This window comes from Ambystoma mexicanum, chromosome 3q, assembly GCF_040938575.1.
Source record: "Ambystoma mexicanum isolate Mex_15411 chromosome 3q, UKY_AmexF1_1, whole genome shotgun sequence".
Taxonomy (NCBI): Eukaryota; Metazoa; Chordata; class Amphibia; order Caudata; family Ambystomatidae; genus Ambystoma; species Ambystoma mexicanum.
Window position 1 is genome coordinate 411,650,237 of NC_090926.1, and position 21,434 is coordinate 411,671,670.

At 44.2% G+C, this 21,434-nt stretch overlaps 2 non-coding genes across 2 annotated transcripts; both read left to right on the forward strand.

Moving 5' to 3' along the window:
• The first annotated feature begins 10,422 nt into the window (after nt 1–10,422).
• LOC138448149 (U1 spliceosomal RNA) lies at nt 10,423–10,586 on the forward strand. Its single transcript, XR_011260002.1, has one exon. It is a non-coding gene; the product is annotated as a U1 spliceosomal RNA (small nuclear RNA).
• Nucleotides 10,587–11,353: 767 nt separating this feature from the next.
• LOC138448151 (U1 spliceosomal RNA) lies at nt 11,354–11,517 on the forward strand. The gene has a single exon (XR_011260004.1). It is a non-coding gene; the product is annotated as a U1 spliceosomal RNA (small nuclear RNA).
• The last annotated feature ends 9,917 nt before the right edge of the window (nt 11,518–21,434 follow it).

A 21,434-nucleotide genomic window follows, 5' to 3' on the forward strand; every position in this document is an offset into this window, starting at 1 on the left:
TGCTCGAAGGAACCGATTACGAGGGCAGGCCATGGAGGCCATGGAGGACAGTGATTGCCATTGGGGAAGGGAATAGATTGGCTTACGTCACAGACTAAGACATGTTCAGAGATGATGAATTAATATTCGAGATGAGTATTACATATTGGATCAGAATAGAGAAAAGATAGATCTCACAATGAATGGTGATAGTACAACAGTGCCCAGTATTTTTTTATGAAGATTTTGAAAAAGTGCCAAACTCACTATGGACTACAGGCCCCCGTGATGTAGGCCTATTGAAGGTGCTATCCCCTTCTATAAGCCTACATAATGTTGGGAGGTCAAGATTAAGCTAAAACCAGGAGCAATATTACCTCGAGCAAGACATTACCCCATGTCTCAAGTGGCGGATGAAGGTATTTTTAAGACCATGTCAGCCCTGATGGAACAAGGTATTTTAGTGACATTAGAGTCACCTTGTAATACTGTGGTGTATCCTATTAAAAAATCAAAGGGATGGTTGTGGAGATTTATTCAAGTTATGAGACCAATTAACCAGATTGTAGAGGCAGAGTGTCCTTCAGTACTATGTAGTATCCCAGCAGAAGTAGATATTTTAGGGTGATTGACTTGAAAAATGTGTTTTTTTCAATTCTGTTGCATAAGGGCTCCCAAGACTTTACATCATTTATGTTTTGCCAAACTAAACTGAATAGCACTCATTCGTCCCAAGGGTACTGTGAGTCTCCATCAAACTTTAATAGGGACCTTCAGATGGACTTAAGCAATATTGATTTGAAAAGCGTTGTGATACAGTACATAGATGACATTTTGGTTTGTAGCACAACAGAAGATGATTGTAGACAAGACTCGATTCATTTAATGACTATCCTAGCAGACAAGGGATATAAAGTAGACAAAGAGAACTTGCAATATTGTCAAGAAGAAGTGTTGTATATAGGCCATTTGATCTCACATGAAGGAAAAAGGGTCACACCTGAAAGAGCTGAGATGATTATGAAAACAGCAAAACCGCACACAGTAAAACACATGCAACAGTTTTTGGGATTATGCAACTATGTTAGAGTGTGGGTGTTTGATTATAGTTCATATACAAGACCCCTCTTGCAGGCTCTGAAGCAAGCACAAGTAAATAAGAAAAAAATAGAATGGACTGAGGAAAGGAGGGAGGGTTTGAATAACTAAAGGAAGTAATTTGTAGAGCTCCAGTTCTAGGAATTCCCAACTATGATGAGGCGATATTTTTATTTTCACACACAAATGGGACAGTCATGAAAGCAGTGCTTACACAGAGGACTATGTTAGGGTATAAACCTCTGGCATATTATAGTGGGATTCTGGATCCAGTTATGAGAGGGCACTTTCCCTGCGAACAATCGCTGGCAGCAGCCACGTTTGCAATCAAGAAGTCTACCAGTATTGTAATGGGGTGTTCTATGACACTGTTTGTTGAGCATGCTTTGTTTGTTGTTTTGAAGAAACCTAAGGGTACATTGACATCTCAGAGAGCTTCTGCATATATTGAATCCAGCAATCAAAATAGTAAAGTGTAAAATAGTGAACCCAGCCACATTTGTAGCTAACCCTAGGGCAGAGGGTGAGCATGTGCATTATTGCACCAATTACGAGGAATTCTATTACGACATCCCGTGCGTAAAGGAAAATGCATCAGCACGGGGGGAGATTCTCTTTACTGATGGTTCTTTGAAAATCGATCAAATGAGTGTGGAAAGGCACGCAGGTTCAGCTGTGGTAAGACACAGAGCCAATGGTGAATTTGAAGTGCAAGGCTACCGTCTCACTTTTCAGCACAGCAGCAGAATTGGTGGCGCTTATTGTCATGATCAAGAAACATGCAGGGCAGGAAGTAACATTGTACAGTTAGTCCGCTTATGTGACGTTGACCGTGCACGCAGGGCTAGCATGTTGGAAAAGGAGGGGCTTCCTCCGAGCCGATGGCACTCCAGTGCAACACGGAGCATTATTGGACAGGCTTACTAAGGCACAACTCCCAGTAGCCATTGCAATAGTTAAATGCACAGCACATACTAAGCAAACTGACTGTATCTCTCGCGGGAACAAGCTGCAGACGAAGAGTCCAAAAGGGTTGCCTATTCGCCAGATATTTCAAGTTTTGATACTCCAGTTGTAAAGGAAAAAGTAGTCACAATTATGATTCTAAATGAAGGGTTTATTCATTTGTCAAGAACACAGTTTATGGAGTTTGAAGGCGATGAACCACAGGAAGAGCAAGAATTGTGGAAATGAAGGGGTGTTCATTATCCCCCTCTGAAGCATTGCAGTGACAGGACAGCGCTGGAAAACTGGTGATGACTGTAGCCTTGTCAATGGTAGTGCCTGAACAGCTGCACTACCCTGCACATATAACGAAGGAAAGTCTTGCAGCAGCTATTGTGGAGGACTGGTTCATACCAAACCTGTTAGAACACGTTGCATTTTATGTAGTAAATTACATCGCATGTCAAAGGTTTACCGCTGGGAATACACTGCAAAAAATCAGAGGAGTGATTCCTCAACCAAATGGTCCTTTTCAGCATTTACATAGTGATTATGTGGATATACTGCAAGCAGTTAGTGGATACAGGTATATGATAGTGGTGGTGTGTTGCTTTTCCAGGTGGATCAAAGCAGGTCCTTGTACACACCCTGATGCCACTTGCACAACAATATTTTTAGTCTCAGAAGTCTTTCCCAGATGGGGAGTATGTAAGGTGCTTACATCCGACAATGGACCCCATTTTGTTGATGAAGTATTTGAAAAGATTAGCCTATATCTTTGTATAAAAGACAAGTTTTCTTCTGCTTATCAACTGCAAGTGAACAGATTTTTGAGAGACTCAGCAGTCTCCTTAAAGAGAGAATTGCAAAATTGAAATTGACACTGAACAAGGGATGCCTGTATTGCCTGCCCTTTGCATTATATGCATTATGGAATCAGCCTGGGTCGGACCACCACTTCACACCCCACAAGCTAGTAACAGGGAAGCAAATGGGAATGCCTTTGTCTCTTCCATCAAGGAGCAAAAGTGATGCCCAGAAGACTGCAGAAATGTTTGGAAATGAATTACGTGCTTAGTTGACATTTATGGCCGCTAGTATCTCTGTCATTTCAGATCAACTCAAGCGTAAATGGGGTCAGTCTCAGGACACAGATGAAGACCATTCAGCAACCAGACTTCAAGTACTACTTTCTGTACCTAGACTATTTGTTGGAGATTCAGTCCTAGTGCACAACTTAACCCAGAAGTGGAACAATCCACGCTTTAGTGGTCCCTTTATTGTAAGGAATATTACTGCCTCAGCAGTAAAAGTCCAAGAGAGACGTGCCTGGATCCATCTAAGAGACATAAAGCTATATTCTAGTGAGACCGCAACGATCGATTCGGAAGCAGGCAAGAAGAAGAAGTTCAGCATGTGCAGACCCGATTGATGATGAGGAAGAAGGACGCTAAGGTTGCTGACTAAATAAATGCAAGTGTGTATTTGGACTGTGGCTTACCCTAGACACTCTTTATAGATATTATAGCAGGAGTGCAAACCAAGTCCTTGAGTCACAGGAATCCTTGAATTAGACTTTAGAAAGTGTTGAGGTACTAAATATGCCAAATCTGGAGTTTGAATTTGACGACTGGAAATGTGAGCAGTTTCAAGACACCTTTCTCACTGAGTTTCTGTTTGGTTAATTCAATGGTTCTAACAGATGCTGATGCCCATAGGATACTTCTTGTTGTTTTTGTTTTCATACTTCAAGCTTATCCTGCTCTTGTTGGGTGTAGAACTAGTATACGTGTTTTTCTGCAAGATCCTAAAAATGGCCCTGCAATTAGGAGCCTGCTTATGGTGATAGTTGAACAGATCCTACAGTTACCTGATCATTTAACAAGGTTGCCTGATTAAAAAGATGTTTTCCTTCCTCAAAGCAGTACAAAGGCATTATGAGGACTTCGTAAATGGTGGGGATTAATGTATTGGTGCATAATATATGCATGCTCAGCATTTATCATTGTTTTCCTGATTTTGTTAATCCATACTGTTTACTTCATTGGTCCAAGAAAGGTAGAAGTCCCTTTGATTCCTCTAACTCCAGTGACTCTCACAGAATTGTCTATTGTTGAAAGGCCAAGGCCATTTGTGATCATCCCTAAACCAGTGGCGCGTGTGAGGACACCCATTTCTATGAAAAGTGTACCTATGATTCCGCCTGCAGGAAGAACCCTTATTGATATACTTCATGAGAATTATGCACAACCCTCCTCGCAAGAGGGCGATACAGGAGAAGCACAAGGGAAGATGATTATGAATTAAATAAATGTCTAGACAGTACATAACACTTGAGTAATAACATGTGGTATCAGCACATGAAAAAGGTGGCAGAGAGAACATCCAAAGAGAGTTGCTTTGTGCGTGCTCTCATACCTTATGCTATAGGGAGTTCCAAGATATTCATAGCTATAGGAGTAGCAATAGGAGTATGGGTGACCAAGAAGACAGCTCCAGAAGAAGATGATTATGTCAAGACCTACAGATAAGAGAGAGACCCCACACCAGAGATCACATAATAAGATATGAACAGCCTTGAAAGAATGGAGCAGAAATCAGATGGGAAATAATAAAAACGCTTAATTTTCAACGAAAGGACCCTGAAGAAATATGAAGATGCAAGGAGAGGGGTCAGCTGCAAGTCAAAGGAATAGTACTTACTCCAAATCGATGGATGGAAGGCCTGATTGTGTGTAAAGAGCCAGCACTAACTGGATCACCTGAAGCAATTGTGTGGTATGCAGAGAATGAATGCAAGCATCATTGGCCGAACAATGTAAATTTGCTGACATAGGTCAATGATAAAGGAGAACCTTTGTAAATAGTACCTCTAGCGAATGCATCCCTGTGTTTCAGCAACAATGGCACAAGAAAGGTTGGAATGAATCAGCAGTGCAGCCAAATTTTTGATGTGCCAGGAATGAAGGATCAAACAGTAGTGATAATGGATCACTACTGGGTCTGTGGATCCAGAGCTTATATGAAGTTTCCCAAGGACTGGAGATGGCTGTGTTCTATGGTGATCGTTCATGTTCCAGCATTGATGATTCTGAGGAGTGACCTGAACATTGGTGAGTTTCCAAAAGCAGATGCTCATATAATGAAGAGGAGATCACTTGAATTTCTCAATCAAAGAGGGAGAAATACTTTTAGGCTAAATCAATAGAAGCCTTTGATTCAATCCTGCATGAACTGAGGTTGTTCAATCAGACTTCAGCAGTATTCGCGACTATCTTCATGCCAGGGATACAGGCAATGGCAAATGCCAAATGGTTACAGATTACCAGATGGGAGCTTCTGCAGATGATCAACACTACCATAAACGGATTCAACGCTATCAAGGAAGAATTGAGAGCCATAAGACTGATGATCCTGCAGAATAGGTATGTCTTGGACATGATTGCAGATATGGATGCAAGTGTTTGTGCTAAAATCGAAGAATCGTGTTGCACATTCATACATTCACACACCAATGAGAGTGGGACCTTGACAGAGGCCATAATCATGCTGACGAACCTGCACATCAAGATGGAAGAAGAAACAGAAGATATTGCAGATGACAGCTTTTTGGCATCGATCTTCTCATGGGTTCCACAATGGATGGCGAATATATTCAAGTTAGTTGGAGCACTATTGGTGATGATCATGTTCGGATTCTGTGTGATCAAAATAATAATCACAAAGTGCAAGAAGACAGCTAAGAAGGTAGTTGGAATGAAGATCATGATCGATGTTGAGTCTGGGTCTGGATCCAAAGAGTTGACAGATGAGGAAATCATCAAACATATAGAAGCAAGCATTATAGCACATGAGGGAACACATTTCCTGTGTCCATTCAGAAAGCCCTATATGATGTATCTAGGGAGAAATGACAGTCTTTTAAAGGAGGTTCCTGAAGAAGTGTGTAATGGTGAAGGCAAGAGACTGGTGATGTCACATAAAGCAGGGATGAAGCACCAAGAAGAGAATCTGATGACAAAGTAAAGAGTCAAGGAAGATTTCATATGCAGGAATGAAGATTTCAAATGCAAAGAGCATTGAATAAAAATGCCAATCACTTTATAACTGTACAGATGCTGTAACGCAAGTAGACTTAGTAACCATGAAGGCTGGCCATACGTAGTGAATAGACTGTAGGCGGTGCCATCATTATACATATATGTATATAGAATCTGGATGTTCCACATCGTATTTTAGCAAACTAGGACCCTATGAGCAGAAAGGCCTGATGATGAAGGAAGATTCGAGAAGGCATATCTGGCCCAGTGTCAAGGTTTGGGGCAGCCAAGAAACTGGTTATCTATTCGGGAAGATACAATGAATGTGAGAAGAGAGGCGAGCTCCTGTTGAGGTGCAATGGGAAAAAACTATGAGTGCAAAGTTTTATTCATGTAATAGTAGTAAAGGCAAAGAAGGAGCTAAAACACGGTCTCCTCTCACAAGGTGTAAATGCAAATGGACTTTTTGGCAAGCTACATCGAGACTGAAGATAAGACTGTGCTCACACTCCCCTTTATTCTCAGGTGTAGTGATACTTTGCAAAGCCGAGTTCAAAGACAATTTGAATGACAGACAGCAGGAGTGATGAGGGATGATGGGCTATTTGGGTGGAAAGGCATGGTCAGGTCCAGCCACAAGCAGCTGGGGTACCAGCTTGCGTGCTGCTAGTGATACCTTAATACCAGTAATAAACTGCAATGCCACAGTAAGAAAACATCCTCTTGCTGGCTAGCCAATAAGATAGCTCAGCGGGCTGAGCACATACTGTTTAAATCTTAGTGTGATTCGCAGGTTTAAATCCAGGCAAGGCCAGCTCAGCCTTTCATACTTCAAAGTGACCTCTCTGCTCTCTACCCTCCTTCATGGACCTTGTACTATTACATTGCTTTTGCAGCTTGTTACCGCTCTGTTACTCTGTACTGTACTGTACTGTGTTTTCCCTGCTGACCAAGTTGTACCAGCGCTGTGATATTTACGGGTCTGGGCGTGTCAATAAATTCATTAAATACATAAATAAAGCTCAGAAAATTAGTGAAAACTTTGGTTGGGTGATACATTTTAAGTAAATATGTTCTCTCCACAGCACTTTGGCGAAAGCTCTATATAAATATCATATTATCATGAACCAATCCTTCCATATAAGAACACTTATGTTGCAATCATGTTATATCTCCCATGTAAGAATAATAACACCAGTAAAATGAATAGCCAAGTCAAAATAAGGAAACATGCCCTCCCCATGTAAGAACACTCATGTTGGTTCTGCCCTTAATGTGAGTACAACATATCGTGCCACAGTAAGAGCCAGCCAGGCCAGCCCTACTGTAGTATTTCCCCCTAAACCTTTTCAGCCCCACCATCACATACAAATACTTAAGTTGGCTTTCCTTTGCACAAAAACGGCAGTAAAACATGTCATGCTCTTGTCAAAAAATGTTCATGCTCCAATGCCCCTCCCCGGGTCCCAGCTTTCATAACACACATACACAATACACACACACAGATATAGACACATTCAGGCACATTCAACCACCAGTCACACACCCACACTCACAGGCGCTCCTATAACATTTAGACTGTGCGCTCATTAATACACGCAGTGTACACCATTCACAATTCATTCATTCACAGGTGTGCACTGTAGGGTATTTTGTATAGATTTGGGGCCTAGCGGTATTTTCTTACCGCCAAAAATGAAAATAATTCAGTAATAATCACTCTTTGCATTCAGATTGGATTTGGTATATAGTACTACAGTATACATACATTATTTCAGCACACAGATACATTTAGTGGTATACATTATGTTGGCATGCGTTATTGGTGGTATTTCTGGTGAGCATAATTCCTTTGTTTTATATGTGGTCCCAATATCCAGAACCCCTTATTTTTGTTTAGTTTGTTTGTGTGATCACTAGAGAGGCCTCAGGCTTACATTTCAGGAACAACACATTTTCATTTGGAGTGCCACCATGGGCTGTTCTCACTGACTTATCTACGACAGCGAGCTAACATGTGGTATTCATCACCAATTTATCTACATCAGTGAACTATGTTTTTTTTTTTATTCTACTCACCCTGTTCAGCACTTCCCCCTCTCCCCTTACCCTTGCACTTTTTCCCTTCCCCCTACCCCTGCACTTGCGCGATCTGAATGACACCTGGCCTAGTAGGATCGTTGTTTGTCTTCCCCCCTGTTCCCCCCTCCCTGCCTCGTCGCGCCTTGAAACACTTGTGTATAGGCGCATTACAAATGCCATATCATATCATATCATATCCAGGGCCTCTCTTTCTGCTGACTCATAAACCTCCAGTAGCAGGCTATTTCATTATGTTATTTTTATGTTCCGTTAAAAAAACACACACACTTATATACTGAATGGAATCGTGCACACAGCTACTGCCAAGTCTTATTTTTAGCTACCTTTAAAAATGACAATTGCACTGTCTAAACATCTTTCTATAATATCAGTGCTATAATGGTAGATGCACAAAGAAAAGAGAAAAATAAAACACACTACCTGTCTGCTTTCAGATATTTTTGTGTATTATAATAATTTGCATTTCAACACGATCTTACTCTTTTTACAGAAATACATGGAAATTGCACAGTAACAACATTATCTGTAACAAAATGAGAAGAGAGCGGCAAGAACATATTCAATTTGCAACATTAAACATGTTGATAAAACACTGGAATTCCCTCTTCTACTCTGACTGAATAGTTTCGCACACATACACACTGCCCCCGCACTCTGCAAAATAATTACCAAGCCTGTCCAGCATGTGAAATTCTTCGGCTGGTCGCCTCTGGAAGTGGTTCAATGCTCCCTCTTAAAGCACCCCAGCAAGGACGAGCATCTGCCGTCACTCAAACCGGGGCTTATTGACTGGAATTCCCAGTCTCTGCAGCAGTGCACTGGGATCTGCTTTTTCAATCAGAAAACTCCCCAGCCACCAGCCAGGTCTTTCTTCGAGCTGTGTAAAATGTCTTCTAACTCTTTTCTTCCCCGAGATTCTACAGGAAACCTCTTGTTACCTCCCTTAATGTGACGTGCATCCAATAAAAATCCATCATGTCCTATACTCCTACTTTCAACAATGGCTTGGCTTATACAGTTGCAACTGTAACAAAACTGATTTCCTGCTTATTCAAGTCTTTGCTTCCTGCAAATACTGTGGACAGAGCACAGATAGAAGCAAAGAGAAATAAATCTGGATGCACGTTTAAAATGACTTTCAGAGTCTGTCTTTTCCATCTCATTTTGCACTGGAGAACACATTATATTATTAATGAGTTAGAATCATGTTAGTATTGTTAATGAGGTTAGTTCATTAATCCTCAAATGTGTCTCCTGCAACAGAGGAATTTCAGGTGAAAAAAAAAATATATGCTTTTAACTGTGAAAAAAATGTATTTGCATTTTAGATGTAGAAATCGTTTTTGACTGAATAACCTGTTTTCATTTACATGTCCATGTCACACTGGCAACACATGCCTTGCTGTACCGCATTATAGCAATGCACCAAACCCATGCAGTGGTGCTGCATGAAAAATGCTAAATAATCTTACAGCACTTACAGAAACCTCCTAGCATACACACAAACACACTCCCTCCAATTCATGCACACATACATTCATACATGTATGCATACATTGAATCACTACATGCACACAAATACACTTTTTTTAGTTAATGGTAATTATTGAAAGCATGGGCCATGCAGAAGCTGAGCCAACAGTTAAGCCAGGTCTGTCCAATAAATGGCCCGTGGGCCACAATGCGGCCCTCCAAGTCATTTTATGTGGCCCACGAGGCTCAGGAACATAGACAAAGGACTGGGGTAAAGAACAAAAAAATTGCCTGCGCACAAACTGTAACTTCCTCTGGTGACCCCAATCATCACCAGAGGAAGTTATAGTTCTCAGCCATGACCTGGTTAATTTATTTATTTCTGCAATGTCTGTCGGATACCTGTATCTGAAAAAAACATTGCATGAATAAATAAATTAACCGGGTCGTGGCGTTACAGTCCCCAGCCATGAACCAGTTAATTTATTTATTTCTGCAATGTTTGTCGGATACTTGTATCAGACAAACATTGCATTAATAAATAAATTAACAGGATCGTGGCATTACAATCCTCAGCCACATACCGGTTAATTTATTTATTTATGCAATGTTTGTCAGATACCTGTATACAGGTGTCCGACAAACATTGCAGAAATAAATAAATTAACTGTGTCGTAGGGGCTGTGGCTTCCGGGAGGCTGGTCTGGGTCAGTGCCTGCCTTCTCATCCTCACTTAGCGGGGCTTCCAGAACAGGCCCAACCCCTGCCCTCATGCTTGCAACTCATGCTTACCTGGCAGGGGAGAATCTGTGATCACAAAGGCAGATCTCCTAGGGTGAGGCTCACCAATTGAACATAGGATTTGTTGACCCCTGCGATTCCACCAAATGCGGGATACTCGACTGCATTATTTCTGGTAGTTAGGGACTGCGTTTGCGCTTTCCCCTGATTTATTGGTGGAGAAAGAAAAAGTTGAGTGTGTGAGTAGGTTGGTTGCACACAGAGCCCCTGGTCTTGCAGCAGACATGATTTGCTGCAGTCAAGGAGGCCAGCACTGAGCTGCTCAGGTCGACAGCATTCACTGGAGGGGTGAAGTGCGCAGGACCCTAACCCCAGACTTGTGCGAGCCATGATATCTGGTGCCCGTGTTGTTCTTGAAGCCACCCTGCTCTGCCCAGGCTCTGTTTTTGCCTCCAGGCCCTCCAGCCGTAGAAAGGCCCAGCCAGGTCCTGGGGGCACGGAGCTGGCTGCCAGCTGCCTCCCGGCAGCCCCGTCCGAGCACCAATCGGGCCTTGCCTTCATGGTGTTGGTGTGTCCAGCTGTGGGGCACCCCGCCTGGGATGCTCTTGTTAAGCGGGCCCACCTGTCTGCTCAGGCGGGCCATGGGCCCGTGTGGGGCCGACAGGCCATTGAACAGACTGCAACAGGCCTGCTCGAGCCATCCTGTTCTCCGACTGGGCCTGCTAGCTCACGGCCAGGGCCAAATTTACACAAATCTCGGGCCAAGCAGCACCTGATGGGAGAAAGGAACTGTGCTACAATGTGCTCTTCTGCTGGGCTCTGCCTGCCTGAGCTTCCTCCTAAATGTGGGACAGGCAGCTCTGCAGACACTCAGAGCTTCCAGGGGGCTGGGTCTGGGTCTGGGCATGCCTTCCCACCCTCACTTAGCGGGTCTTCCAGAACGGGCCTAACTCCTGCCCTCTTGCTTGCAACTCATACTTACCTTGCAGGAAAGAATCTGTGATCACAAAGGCAGATCTCTCAGGGTGAGGCTCACCCATTGCACATCATATTTGCTGACCCCTGCAATGTCCCCAAATGTGGGATACTCGACTGCATTGTTTCTGGTAGTGGGGGACTGCATTTGTGCTTTCCCCTGATTTATTGGTTAAAGAATGAAAAGGTAAAGTGTGCACTAGGTAAGCTAGGTTGGTTGCACACAGAGCCCCTGGTCTTGTGGCAAAGATTCTGAGTGCACTGGCAGTGCTACCCACGTGCTGCACAACCAATGCATATCCACACGCTGCACCACCAATGCATGCCCATGCACTGAATCTCTCACAGGGGTTCGCTGGTGGGCCCATGCAAATTCACAATAGCGATGCTGATATTCAGCTTGTTGGAAAGGGAAAATGGAAAACTGTTGTGGGATCAATGCAACTTAATAGGAGAATATGTTATCAACATGGTGTTGATTCCCTGCTCCTCCTGCTGCATCACATCTTACTCCCACCTCTACATGCTTTGCTCCTCCTTTTTCGTCTTCATGTATCTGCTATTCAACTCCTCCTTTATCCCTGCTATTTCTCCCAATCCTCCTTTGATCTCTCCTTTCTGTTCCTCTACTTCAGCTCGTACTCCCAGACCTCCTGTTCCTCCCCTCCTTTGGCCTTCTCCTCCTTCTGTTCCTCAACTCCTCGTTTCACCTCACATTTTGCCCCCACTTTCTCCTCCTTTTCTCTTCCCATCTGCTCTATGTCACAGCCTCCATCCTCATCTCCTCTACCAGCCTCTCCTTTCTTAAACTTTCAATCCTACTTGTTCTCAAAACTCCTGCACCTCTGCTTTTCCTGTGTCAAGTTCTACATGGCATTGTCCCCTTCTCCTGGAAAGGTCATTCAGTGAGGATCCACCATCTTGCATTGTTCTGAAAGAGGAGGCATGCACACAGGACTCAACACTGTTTCCCAAAGGACACTACGGATTGCTGAGTAGCTTCCCTGCAGCCTATCTTCATCTGTGGTGCATCAGTAGATTCCCTGCAGCCGGTAATAGCAAATTATAACTTCCTCTGGTGACCCCATGCAAGGGATCACCACAGGAAGGTACAGTCCTCAGCCACTACCCGGGCTTCAGCCACGGCCCAGTTAATATTTATTTATGCAATGTTAGACGACTCTGGCCACAAACTGAAAACAATTGCAGTGTTAATAGAATTATTGGACTTCTTCCTAACTGTGCTGAATGCTTTTCTAAGACTTATTAATATGCCTAAAACAGGAGAATTGACAATCTTATTTAGAGCCAATTATCCCAGATGTAGTGTAAAACCCACTGTGGCCACTATTTTGGCTTTTGTTTACTTCTGTTTCTCTTTTGATTGCATGGTTTAACCTGTTCAGGAAAGGTTGTCAACAAGTTACTATTCATGCTATAAAAAAAGTTCTGCATACTTTAAAATTTTGCTCACATTGCGTTTCTTCAATTAGTTTCACCTTTGGGTGATCACTTATCAATATTTTATCTGTTGAATTGAATTATGCTTCTTTCATGAACAGAGAAGTAATTAATGTGTATTACAGAGCTTTGTACAGGACAATGCTGGCCTACATTGGGCACAGCCAGCATAGACATGTTGCTACAGAGGCATATTTTGGGTACAACCAGCATGACAATGTGTTACATCAGTGACAGTGCTGTCTTACACTGTGGACACAATCATTAAAACGTGTTGTGTAGTAAAATGTTCTTGTCTGCTGTTGGTGATATGGAATTTTCATGTTGCCCTTAAGAACTGATTGTAAACTTATGGCTTTTTGGTCAGTTTTTCTGCTGTAAAATGCACCATTTCAACCCCATATTTGAAAAAGAATTCTTGGGGGGGACCTCTCCACCCCCAAACCCTCCCTAGACCCTTATACCTCCCTCGCTTTGCCCGGTCGCCCCCAATGTTTCAGAAAAATATTGACACATACACACTGAAAGAAATCACAAGCAACTAACCTTTGATCCCTGCCCCTGACATCAAAAGCTATCTTTGGGACTCCATGGCTAACACCGCCTGTGATGCTATTGTGTCAAAGGTCACACAATATTGCTTTTTAATATACTGCTTTGGGTGAGGTTGTTGACTTTTGGCTTGCTGGCCACTGGGAGATAAAAAGTTAATGCTTGGGCCACACATTCAAAATGTTTGAACAAGCCAGAGTTAAGCCTTTAGCTGCAACATAGGGGGTGACTACTCATATACCCAAGGTAGGCTTCTGTCCTCTGCCTCTACATTCACTTCAATGCCTGTTTTCTCACCTCGGAGAGCGTGTATTTGCTTAAGTAAATGCACTGCTCTCTGAGGTTAGAAATATGGCAGGTTCTAGTAGTCTGAGCCCTGGGCTCAGCATAACATCAGATTGAGGCCTGCTGCGTCAAAGTGGGGGTGTTTTTTTTTTACCCCTCCAAAGTCCATGCCTGGCGCCGCCTCTGCCATGTGGCCTCTCTTTTATCAGTCCCATACTGTAGTCCCCTCATCCCTGACCCCCCCCCCCTCCCGACCAAGGCGCACTCACCCTGTTTGTGTTTATGACTTCCCCAATGACGCCCGTAACACTGCTCTGCCTCCCTGTTGTGTTTTTTCCTAAAGCGCTTAGACGCAAAGCCCACACAATAGCAATACACAAACACCAGAATTGCACAATACGACTGATATCTGCAACTCCAAACTTCCTCATTACATTTCCTTCTGCTAAAATGAAAAACGGACACAGGCTTAGTTACACCACTCCCACCAATCCCTCAACACCACATCTATGATAGGCCTCCATCCGAGTGTTTGCACTGCTGTGACAGGAGACCGCAGCCAGATTTATAGAGCCGTCAGCCTGCATACAGCTGGGGACAGTTTGTAAATGTTATAAGGGAAAGAAAAGTCAGGAAGGAAACCTGTAAAATATGGCAGCTGGTCCCTCGCAGTGAATTTTTATTTACTGTGAAAAGATTTAGCGCGACAAGCTGGAGGGGGGATTTTATTTCCCTTTCTTGATTTGTGGTTGTTTGAAGAAGGAAAAAAAAACAGCTGGCGAAGCTGCCAGGAATTTGCCTTGTGCCTGGGACCCTTGGTGCAGCTGCCAGGGCTACACCGTGTGCCCGTCTACCTCTTGACGCCGTAGTCAAGGGTTGACTGGCCTGTAGGGCACTCTGGAGATTTCCCATTGGGCCTCTGCACCATGGGCCCCTTTTGTGGGGAATTTCCAAATGTCCTCATAGGAAAATCATTGGGCTTGCTGAAAATGTGTCATATGGGGCCACTTTGAAAATTATTTCCAGGGCCTCTTTTGGTCCCCAACAATTATTTCCAGGGCCTCCTTTAGTTCCCAGTCCACCCCTGGCCATAGTGGAGGGTTGAGACTGCTACGTGACTTGTCCTGCCGGTCCTCCAGAGGTGAATATCTGTCAGACTAATGATTCTGCTGCACACTTTTAACAACTCCTCAGAGGATGACTCAGTTTCAAGCTTACACGTCTTTTAGAGGCGACAACCAAACGGTGACTGACTCTGTGCTGTCATCCACCCATTTCACTGTGAATCATAATAACATTGATCCTTTAAATGTTGCACACTACCAAGTGACTCGATGGTACTCACCATTTCAACCTAGAAAGGATGAAAGTCTGAGTTGGTCCTACCTGGAGTTGGATATCTTTGCTCAGCCTTAAGTTGCCTTGAATGGCTATGGATGAGTCCACCAAGGGGACGCTCCATAAGTATGGCGTGTCTCTTCCTGGGTTCCATCTGATTGATCCTGGGGGCGCCTCTGTGATGATGCGCTCTGCTTACTAATCGAGTGCTGCTTTTCCATGAACTCCTGCCTCCGATGTTGCGTGCTGAAACCACATTTGCTAAGAAGCACCAGAGACACTCAGGATGATGTAGGTGCTTCGATGTTCGCTTCTGGGAGCAGAATAATCCACTGCAGGAGAGACACCTGTCTGTGGGCCCAATCCTGGCCATTTTGTATTCATCTCTTCTTTTGGGACCTACTTGCTCACCGTGCTTGTCATCACTTTCTTTGATGGGTTGATACGCCAGCTTCCCATCACAATATCCACCCATTAGGCATCAGCGCTACATGATGCAAATATGCTTCAGCGGGACACTGCACTGGGAGATCTGCAGTCTGACTATCCTCTGGATTAGGCTTCAAGACTGCCATGAAGAAGCACCCACTTTCCCTTAAAGGAGCATCACCGCTGTCTGCTGGTATCTCAGATCGCACAGCCTGTGACACTGCATCCTGCCCTGCCACCAGTACATTGATTTACATACTGGGAACTAATAACCTTGTAGCATATGGCAATGCTCTAGAATTGTATTGCCTATTATGTTCTCCTGTGGCCATTGCTTGTCAGCGCCGCCCACTCTTCCTATGTGTGCACAATACATATGTCGCTGCATTCCTTTTACTGCTGGAAGGCACCCAAGCTCGGGCGTGTCAGTCAGCCATAAATGCCTACATATAGGGTTTCTTGTCAAAACTCTTTCCTTCTCTTGATACAAATAAAGGGCCCGATTAATGGAAATATTTGCGTGGAAAATCCCTGTTCGTCGATTCATGTAACTGACTGCGCAGGACTTTCCTGGGACTTGCGTGGAGTTCGCACATGCCCGTCACATCACTGCGAGTTGACGAGCGCCTTGCACGAGACTCCACGAAGAGTGTGGGCCAGACCTATGCAACAAACAAAATAGGGGGCAGAACTGGCAGAATGAGGAAGAACAGGCCAAAATGTTGGCGTGTTGAGGAATGGCACACGGCCAAGCAATCGCACACCCATAGCCACGCAAATACAAGCGTATTCATGGATTTGAAATTGGAACATCGGGTCGCGAATAAGGACACGCAAATCCCGGAACCCATAAGTCACATGATAGCAGGTGTAAACGTCAACACGCATAGGAACAAATGCCTATAAAGCACGCAACACACACCAAACAAATGTCTATAGCCACAAGGAATTCAGCAATAGTCGGCGCTATTGTGCTCTGACATTACAGGAGGAGGATGCCCAGGGCCCGCATCTTCACAACACACGCTACACTTTTTGACATGCCGGATGATCAGGTCTATGGCCGGTACAGGGCTTCCCCCATATAATCCTAGACCTTGTCAGGGAGTTAGGGTGTGGGATGATGACCTAACATCACCCACCATCTGTTCTCAGGCGCTTCCCTCACTAAAGAAAGTGCTGATTGCACTCTATTTCTTTTCCACTTGTCCTTCCAGTGGACCACTGCAGAAGTTGGTGCGATATCGCAGGCCACTCAATCACGTTGTCTAGACCAGGTGCTGTCCTGCATAACAGCACATGCATGTGTGCGCAGGCACAATCCGAACAGCAGCAGAAAGGCAGACAGCCATGCAGGATTTCTTTCCAGTGGCATGCTGCCCTAGTGTACTGGGTGTAATAGACAGCCACCCTAATTGACGGAGCACATCTACCAGAACAGAAAGCACTGGCATTCCATCAATGGGCAGGTAGTGTGTGATGCCAATTAAATCATTATTTCAATCGATGCTAATTTCCCAGGCATCACACATGACAGTTAACTCTTCCACATGTCACCACTGCACCGGGCCCTGGTATCTGGAAAACATGGCAATGCATGGCTCATTCGTGAGTATGAATGCTCATGCACATACATGCACATCACACACTGAACAATAGACCCTGGCAAAAAATTACAATGATAGCCATGTACACATGTATAGGGGTCAACACCTACCTGCTGGCTACATTCATGATGACACCAATCAGGAACCCAACAAAACCAGCTGAGGCGAGGTACACTATTGCACATGTAGCCACTCAGGGCATAGTGGAGCGCACATTCAGAGTGCTAAAGTTTTGTTTCCTCTCCCTTCACCACTCTGGTGGGGTGTTGCTACATGCACCACCAGTAGTCTGTATAATCATTCTGGCTGCATGTGTCCTGCACAATGTTGCCATGTGGCACAGTGTACCAGTGGGCATGCAGTTGGGACACTGGCCACACCCACAAGCACCACCCTTGCCCATGGCTGGCCAAATGACATGTGGAGTGGTTGCACACACACAGCTGGTGCAATCATACTTGCCATACATACCAGCCCCTGTGGAGTACACACAGTGAAGCCACTTCCCAGCTGCCATTCAATGATGAATTGGGGCCTATCCTCTGCGCCCACAACTGTACCCTGATAATGTGCCACTGGGAGGGAAAACTTGTGTGTGTGTCCATTAGACATAAAACAACATGCACAAGCAGAGGCCCACAGAAATACTTGTAAGTGGGAGTATACCACAAGCACTTTGCAAAGTATATAGTCAAATCATTCTGGAGCCTCAACCACTGGACAAATGGCAAAAATATATGAACAATTAAAGAAAAATGCATGAACTAGGCAAAAATCAAATCTTAGCACCTAGCCATTCATGGACACCAAAATCAACAATACAACCGATTCCATATGCAAACCAAAACAGGATTTAGATCTATGGGACAATGTGCACTACAGGCACAAACATATACATGTTGCCATGAATGTGAAAGTAGGGGTGCAAAATTTCCAGATGTGACATACATAATGGCACAAGGGATATATTACACCTCATATGAAAACAACAACTGAATAGAGGAATTGAAAGGTAGCATGCAATTGAACATATGATATGAGAAAAACCTATTTTATTTTTCGTACCGCAAATTGCATGATGAAATAAAAGTGTCACAAGAAAACAGTAAGTGAGCAGTATGTTGCCATCATCTATCTAACGGTCTAGTGTGCGTATACATGGTTTACTCTCACCTGGAGGACCAAAGATTATTCCAGGTACCCCTTTGTTTTCAAAAAGACACCAAACCAAACACATGAGATCACAAGTATTAAGGCATACAACAAAACTGATGATAACAAACCCAAGCACGGACAACCCTAGACCCACAATGTGTGTCACACAAAAATAAACAGGTTCAGTGACCAAAGCATTCCCTGAAAACCACAATGTTCACAATACACAGTCACATCAAAGCAGTCATGTTGAAACAGAAAATAAACAGTGCACTGCAAGAGAAATGCACATCTTACCTCATCCCATGTGAGCCTGCATCATCTGGATTGTGCAGACCATCAAACTCATCCTCTGATGGCCTGGAAACAACTAAACTCTCATACTTTTTCTTCTGTATGCGTAGCGCTGCTACTTCTTTCACAATTCATGCATCCATCATTCCATGGCAAATTCATGTGTAGAGAAATACAAAGCAATGTAAAGGCCAACAACACATCCATGCACCCAAAAATACGGCAACAAGTTCCCCCCTGAGTGACATGCAACAAATGCATGCAATAACTTACTATGCACCTATCACCCTATGTCCAGGCATGAACCACCCGCACAGTGACACCTTACCCACCCACTACTCCTACACTGCCCTCCCAAGTGCCTTGCAGTGAATGTCCATGTTACACTTACCCATCATCATGCCGATGGTAACTTCCAAACACATACATCTGGCCACAGTCAGTATGACACTGAGAGGACTCCCAAAAAGAGAACACTGAGTGGATGGAAACCCAGGAGCACCTTTCAATATGGCAGTGGGACAATGCAGTAAACACTTGCAGGGGAGCTGATGATGCTAAGCCCAAGAATGTGAAAACCAAAAATGTCACCAATTGCACAGAAGACATGATCTTGCAGAAGGCAGCACGCCACAGATGCAGCTGTCAGACTGGAAGCCATGTCACCGAGGCAACTGGCATGAAACACATAAGCAGACGAGAAAGCATTGAGAATCCTAGGCCAATGACAAACACACAAAAAAGGGAGCATGCAAGAGGAAAGTACAGGGGAAGGCAGACTTTACTGGGAATGTATTGAATTGGGGAAAATATACATTAACTGAAGGGAGCATTGAGATGCACCCAGCAGCTGTCAACAGGCCTCATAATAAGTGATGGTGCACCGTGCACCATGGCAACCAGCTGTCAACAAGCCTCATAATAAGTAATGGTGCACCGCACACCATGGCATCCAACAAAGTATGGACAAGCATGTGTGCCTGTTGTTTGTGGAGTACATTGCATCCCAATAATGAGCAATGCTGTTATATGTGTGGATTTATCTTGGGAAAGCACCACTAGAAGGGGAAGAAGTACCAAGATTGGACTGCCTGTGTGAGTAGGAATTACTATTCCATCATCATTGCATGGGATGCTATGTGGCAGCCAAGACACATGTGTAAAGTGCAAGGGAACACTCACCATCACCACGTGAAGCATGTGTCACAGCACAGAAACAGCTGGGCCAGCCATGCCCAGGGCAACCTAACAAATAAGAGCCTAGAGTGATAGCCATCCCCCAACTACAATCCCACAACCAGGGTGTCACAGTCTATCATGCGAAATCCAGCCTGCATGGCGAATGGCTTCGGCTTCCCTTATCTTTATGGCACAGGTGGCTGATGCAATGGTACCTGTTGCAACATACTGGTCATACTTCGTCTGCAGCCATTCCCTTGTGTCGGGTAAATTCCATTGTTGCTATGGCTATCCAATGTGAGGAGCCTATGCAAGCCTGAGGAACTTCCGGATTCCAAATAAGTATGAAACACTTCTGTGTATCGGTGCTTCTAATTGAAGTAAACGCTGATACCCTCTAGCTGTTCGTTCCTTCGGCACAGCTGTTATCCTAGTCCTATGATTGACTGCTTTTCTACTGTTGGACTTACCTTGCCATACCGCGGAAATCTATATCTTGCTTCATTGCCGCCTAGCAGCAAACTGACTTTCTCCACCTTGCCGTCCCGCAGCAAACCTTTCCCTGCCTCATTGCCGTACTGCGGCAAATGGACTCTCTCCATCTTGCCGTCCCATGGCAAACTGTTTCCTGTTTCATTGCTGCCTCTCTGCAAACAGACATTCTCCACCTTGCCATCCCACAGCAAACATTTCCCTGCCTCATTGCCGTCCCGCAGCAAATGGACTCTCTCCACCTTGCTGTCCCATGGCAAACTGTTCCCTGTTTCATTGCCGCCTCACGGCAAACAGACATTCTCCACCTTGCCATCCCGTGGCAAACTCTTCCCTGCTTCATTGCTGTCCCGAATCAAACTGTACTTTCCTCGCTGTCCTTTGACAAACAAACTCTTCTTACCCATGGAATTACTATATCCAGCACACTGGAACCAACTTCGGACAGTACCATTGGATTGATTTTGGATGACCCTTGGCCTTGGAATTGATGATATATTTTCTATATTCTTTTTTGGTTTCTTACTTAAGCTCCTTGGAACAGAACTTCAAAGGCACTTCACAGAAACACAGGAAAAGACACTCTGAAGAGTTCTGGTGTTCTGAAGAGTTGTTAGAGCATCCTCAGCCATTTGGTTTAGGTCCTTACTAACCATCCCTTTTGTTATTTTATCCTCATCATTTTTTTCCTGTTCTTTACTTGCTGGTCTCTTCCCCCTTCTATTGTGAAAGTCTCCATCCACTTCCTTCAGAGAGAGTGAAGACAGAGCAGTCCAGCCATAAAATAGGATAAAGGAATTAGCTCTCTAGCTATCAGGTCAATCCTACTACCTTTATTAGCTTGTATCTCATCCTCAATTCCTAGTACTTATCCTGTCCTTTTCTTTTCCTTACAGTCTGGCGCTTACCAGCTGGAAAAACTGTTCTTTTGCTATAGTTACTGTCCTGTCTGTACTACAATCAGATAGGGGGGTGTTTAGAGAAAAAGGTCACCCTGTATTCAGGAGACCTCAGTTAAGGGGTTCAAGAATGAAACAAGAGCGCAATTCAGTCTCTTCCTGATCTGAATTTTTCCATGGTATCGCTGTCACACAGGGCCATCATGATCATCTTGAGCAAACAGCATGCATAGACACACCAGCCTAACAACAACATGTGTCACATGCACCTACAAAGCTGGACCCGTTCACCCCCAAACAAGTAAAATATAACCACAACACAAGTCACAGCCTGTGTGCCTTTCACTCACCTGTGCATGGTTCCCACCTGTCTTGCATCTGCTGCATCC